This window comes from Macrobrachium nipponense, chromosome 3 (assembly GCF_015104395.2).
Source record: "Macrobrachium nipponense isolate FS-2020 chromosome 3, ASM1510439v2, whole genome shotgun sequence".
Lineage (NCBI taxonomy): Eukaryota > Metazoa > Arthropoda > Malacostraca > Decapoda > Palaemonidae > Macrobrachium > Macrobrachium nipponense.
In genome coordinates, this window is record NC_087202.1 from 96,076,699 (window position 1) to 96,083,111 (window position 6,413).

Genomic DNA, 6,413 nt, shown 5'->3' on the forward strand with positions numbered 1-6,413 from the left:
TATATTGTTAAGTTTACCAACATGACTTTGAAACGTCTTCGCCTTTATACCCAAAGAAGATACTGACAAAACTTAGAACTCATCGTAATCGATGATACTCTGACAAGGATGGGAAGTATACAACCAGATACTTGCGTATAACATCGCAGGTCTTAAATATCCAATGGTGCACCTTGTTAAGACATAGGACCCCAGCCCCTAACATATAATTATTAATATTTTAATTATAATATAATATATTATTATATATATATATAATATATATTATACAATTTATAATATGTATATAGTATATTATATTGTATATATGTATACATATAATAATATAATATATATATATATATATATATATATATAATAATATATATATATATATATTATATATATATATATATTATATATATAAGGAAGCATGAATGACAAGTAGAAAAATAAAAATAAAGTTATAAGTTATAAAAGTATGAAAGACTTTTTGAGTGTATTTGCTTTTATTTCTTATTGTATAAAATACGCAATGTGACTGTGTCCAAGAACAATTCTTTAACAATAGTAGTGAGATGAGCTAAACCTTGAACAAATTGTAAATACAAAAGTCAACATAATCATAGGTTTTAACTTCGGTGGGATACTGGGCTTGTTTGTCTTTGCACAATTTCTTAATACTCGGTGAATTTCTGACAAACACACCCGCAGTTCTTCCTCAACAGACAGTAGACGATTTCTAGGTTTGTTTTTTACAGTACTAAGACATGAAAAACCTTGCTCACAAAGGTAAGAAGTAGAAAACTAGGGTAAAATATCCAATGCTTTTGCTGAGATGGCTGGGTACTCTTCTCTAACAGAAATCCAAAACACATCAAGTGGCACTTCATTAAACATTATCCTCAGGGTTCTATCAAACTTTAGTTCAGTTATTTCTTCCTCTTCTTGTACATTAAGCAGGGTTTGCGAATATGAAGGCAGCTCAGTAAAGGGATTTCTAACCAAATCATACAAGTCTGATGATAAGGATGGGAAGTATTTATCAAGTTTTTCAGGCAGTGATTCCAAATGACTCGTAATTAAGGGTATGATTTTTTTATAAACAGTCTCGGTATCAACTTGAAGTAAGAGTGGAAACATTTCAACATTACCACTTGAGAGATGTTTTTTCCAAACAATAAGTTTATTCTTGAAACCAATGAGCCTGTCTGTCGAAGTCAGAATATTTTCTTGTCGACCCTGCATGCTGGAGTTCAGATTATTTAAATGGTGATAAATGTCTGCCAAATAAGCAAATTTCATCTGCCAGTCTGTGGATTCAAGATTTTCATAAAAACTTACTTTATCATTCTCGTAGAAAAAGAGAAGCAACTCATATCGCAGCTCAAATACCCTTGACAGGACTTTCCCTCTAGAAAGCCATCTCACCTCGGTGTACAAAAATAGTGTCACGTGATCTTTTTACATATTTTCACACAACCTGGCAAACATGCGAGACTTGAGAAGGCGCTGCTTTATGAAATTGACCATGTTAACAATTGCATCTAGAACTTGCTTTAATTCATAACCAACACTTTTTGAAGCAAAAATTTCTCGGTGGAGAAAACAATGAGTCGTCATAACTTCCGGGTTGATTTCTTTTACACGTGAAACAAAGCCTTTTACTGAGCCAGTCAAGAAGGGAGTGCCGTTAGTGCAGATTCCAACACATTGATTACAGGACAAACCAGAAGATTCCAGATATAAAGACAATGTGTTAAAAATATCTTGACTTTGGTCGTGTCTAGCAGCTCTTTACAACAAAAAAGTTCTCCATTATCTTACCCTCATTTTCAAATCGAACAAATGCTAGCAGTTGAGCTTTACCCGTTAAATCCGTCGACTCATCAACTTGCAAGGCAAACTTAGTATGTTTCAATATTTCAGACAAAATCTCTGAAATATTTCGAGACATGTCATCCACACTCCTACTAACTGTTGTATCAGAAACGGGAACTTTACTTATTTCTCTCACAGCTTCTCAATTATTTTACAAGTAGGCATTATTAGACCCTCAGCAATAGTGTGATTTTTCATTTTTTTAGCAACTAGCTCAGCCACTAAATAACTCGCTTTTTGGGCCTTTTCACTTGTCGTACCTTTTTTTCAAAGAACTTTCTTTGTTTCTTCTGCTAATCCACGAGTCTTCGAAAATAATCAACAGATTTATTAGACGAATGACCGTGATTAATATAGAACTATCGCTTTAACTTGGCGGGGGCCATAGCTGTGTTAGCTAGTTTTTTTTCCAAAAATGATGCATAATGGAAGAGAGCAGTTTTCGTCCCCTGTCCACGTGAATCCAACGGCTAGATAACTCTTATTATAACGTCGAATTTTTTTATCACTTGCTTCTTCTTAGCTTGTACGATAAGAATCACTTTCATTCTCCTGATCCTCTTCATCAATTGGATGCTTCCTTTTCAAATATTTCAACATCTCGGCCTTTTATAATTACTAAAGGATGGTTGAAATAAAAATTGTTCGCTCTGTTCAAGGCAGACAAATTAAGAAACGAAAAAGGGACTACGGATGTCCTAACGGATCAGCTCATAACACGTATGAACTTCATGACTCATGCCACCTCGACACCTCACTGCTCGCCTATTTGCAATACCTACCTGTAGTAAAATTGAGGGGAAAAATCCCGCACGGTGTAGGCCTACGATTTCTCACGGCAAGTTTAAAAAAGAGAAAAAAATATATAAAGAGAAAATAATTAAATAAAACGTGAATTCTAAGGAAACAACTGCCGATCGTTCCGCGGAACCCCGGTTGGGATCTCATGCGAGTCTTTTCTCTTACTCGGGGAGTAAGCCAACAAGATACTTTGTTGTTGTTGGGGGTGGGGCGGGTGAGGGGGGTTGCTAAGAAATCCCAATGGAAAAGCCTAAAAAGGATCTGAAAAAGGTGTTTAGCGTTGAGTTATAGATACAGGAATTTTAGGATATTTATGATATATTTATTTGAATGAAAATGTAAAAAAATTGATAAGATGAACGTTAGACAGTACAGAACAATAAGTTCTAATAAAATATAGCGTGTTTATTTTTATTAACGTTGGTGAAACGACGCGCTATTTGTAGATTTTAGCACGCGCCCCGGGTAAGCTGCACGTCGGATCACGCCTTGTTCTGAAGGTCATCAGCTTCAGTGCTCTTACTATTTTCTTCCCAGGACGTAATTTTAAATGTCCATATATGAAAGGACTCGTTACGAGTAGGTATGTAATAACAGTGTCCTTCCTCAAGCAAACTGTACTAATAAACCATAAAGGGAAGGAATGTTTTCCAACAGTCGTAAGAAATTAACGCACAGCTCTCACAGTAATGATGTAAAAACTTGTTTTCGTCCCTCCGTGACCTTTAGATAACAATATAACCGTCATCTATTTATAACTTTATGTTTTGCTCACTTACTGAACAAGTTTTTCAGCAACTTCATTTCAAAAATCTCACGATCAGTTAAACAGTTAAAGTCGGACCCATTTTTCTTGTCAGGTAGCGGGTGCCATTTATCGTAATTCAGTACCGATTTCATTTCTTTATTTTCGACCAGTAATGTCACGGACGTTTTACTGTAGTCGTTTAAAGATCACAGAGATAGGCTTTACTTTAAACGAAAAAGTCGATTATGTTTTACAGAGTTGTCCTTAAATCAAGCACTAACCTCTGTGTAATCATTTGAGATCGAATTGCAAGTGTCATCATTTCTGTGTGTGGAAAGTAAAATGATCGTCTTGAAAACCAATATACTGAATTGTATATAACTACTCATAACATCCCTATTGCGCAATGAATATTTAAAGTGGTCAGCACCAAGGACTTAGGGAAATTAGACCTCGCACGCTAAGCATTCCATAGAAACTTTGGAATGGACTGTTATGGCTTTTCTTCTTTAATAAAAATTATTGTTGGTGAAGGCATGAGTACAAACGAACAATTAATATTTAGTCTTGTAATGGTCATAAATATAGATTGTTAATGAATGAATATCTCTCTTCTCAGTAGAGTGAGGACTGTAAGTACTTACTTAGGCGAGGCGGATTACTTTATGGTGGTTCGTTCCAGATCCGGCTGGCCTGAAACCAGAACGGGCTCTTTCTCTCGGGCTACCGGCAACGCTGATGGTTGCTCTCAGGATGGAGATACATCTGGGAGAAGTACTCAGTAGCCTTATACCCATGATGGAAAAGTTCTGGCTTTTTTTTGATACGCTTGTCACTTTAAGATCAAGTGCAAGAAATCTGGAGCAGACATGATGTCCGGTAGCGGAAAACAAACCCGAGTCCCATAATTATGAGGTCGCGTCGTCGACCTGACCATGAGAAGGATAAAAGTCCATTGCCTCCCGTACATACATATACCTGTTGAATTCAAGTGGGTAACCATTTGCTTTGCTTTTAGGCTGAGATATATATGTAGAATCTACTTGTCACTTTTTAACAGATACATATATTTGAGATAACCTGTTCAATATATTCAAGTCGTAACGAACGACGAATGTATATGAAATATCTTCTTATATAGGTTTCATATTAGCTGAAACAGTACCGCTATGCATATTTGCGTAGGTCATGCTTTGAATGCAAAACAAAAGAAACTTCTAGAAAAATAAATGCTAGGGCATTTTCATATAAAACATTTGCAATGCAATGTATGTTTGATTGCTCATTGACCGAAAACTAAATAAATGGAACATTTCTTTTACATTAGCTAACACTTATTGAAAATGAGTCATGAATATGTCTTATCAACACCTGTACCCTAACACACTGTTGTATTATAATCATTAGTCATCTAAGTTATAATGAAATATTCATTTGGAAAATTCTTCCTCCGTTGTTGAATAGATTACTTGTTTTACAAAGAAGTTCACGCATCCCGGCGTTTTCTCTTCCTTAATATTTCGGAAGGTTTTTATTTCTTTCACTGCAGCTTGTGTACTACAAAAAGCTCAGAATTTGTATTTTTTGCCACTAATACAGTTTGCTAGGATTCCTTGCCTGAAATCAAGACTACAACAACTCTGAAAGCAAACAAAAATTGTGCTTAATTTTCCTTTTATCTGCCCACTACGAGTGAGGAATCAAGTTTTACCAAAGCGAGGCGGATTGCTGATGGTTCTTCCTTCCTGATTCGGCTGGCCTTATGCCAGTGCGAGCTTTGCTCTTCCTCTCTGAGTACCCGCAATACTTGTCCTCGTAGGCGCTCGTAAGGTGGAAAAATATCCGAGGCTGGCTAGCTGCCTCGAGGTGGATTAGCACCGGATGAAACTGGATAGCTCGATGCGATAATGAGATCGAACACTGATATATCAGATGAGCTGTTCATTGCCTTTTGAAACCAAGCCACTTTTGGAAAGAGGAAACGCCCAGCAGTGACAGTACCTTTTTTTCTGTAAGTGGATCTTTCCTAGAGAGTAAACTATGTGAAAACTGCAACGAATCAGAAAATGGGATCCATTTAATATATTTCCGTAAGAGTAACAAGAAACTGGTTAATTGGTTTTGTGATTTATGAAAGGAATTGTGCAACATCAAGACACAAAGTTTACTGGAAATTTTAAAACTGGATTTTGAAGCACATGCAAAAAAGGACAGGATGAGCACTGCTGTCATTTTGATTTGTGACTGTGTTGCTGGGATTTGGCCAGCCCACAAAGCAGGAATAAAAGGTGAAAACGATGGTATTAGGCGATTTATAAAATATAGGAAAATTAAAATTATATAGGATAAAATCATATTTGTTATTTTTTTGGTAAATATAAGTAAATTTTTATAAACTTTTGCTTGTAATGCTATTAAAACTGAAAATATTGCATATTTTCGGTAATGAACGTTAAAAAAAAGACAGTGACCCCAAGAGTTTTCGTGGGTCGCAATCTAGGGCTAGTTTTTTTTTCTTTTTTTTGTGGGGATTGGGGTCATTATCAACAGGTTTGTACTAAACACGCTGCAAAAGTGAATACACACCGGGCGAAAACCGTTGTGGGTCACTATCTATAAAGACCATTATAAGTTCAGGAATCTGGTGACTGAAAATTTGCTATACATTATAAGCTTATCTAATTGACGATCCTTTTAAGTCCGTCAACAATGTATAAAGAAGCCGAATGTGTGCTGTCCACATGGCCTGTAACCTTTCACCTTCCATGGAGTGGGCATCTCTGAATTGGGTGCTATTCGTTTTCAGCAACTCCCTGAAGGTGCATCAGTGACTGTCCTTTTGGAATATTTGCAGTATTTTTGCCATGCTTGTGATTTCGTGCCCGGCAGCTAAAAAATAAGGAATAAGTGAATCGTATCTCCTCAGGAATGACGATTCCCGCTCCTCCACTGAGGCCCTGCTTGCCACTTTTAACGGCACACTATCTCCCATCATGTTTGCCAT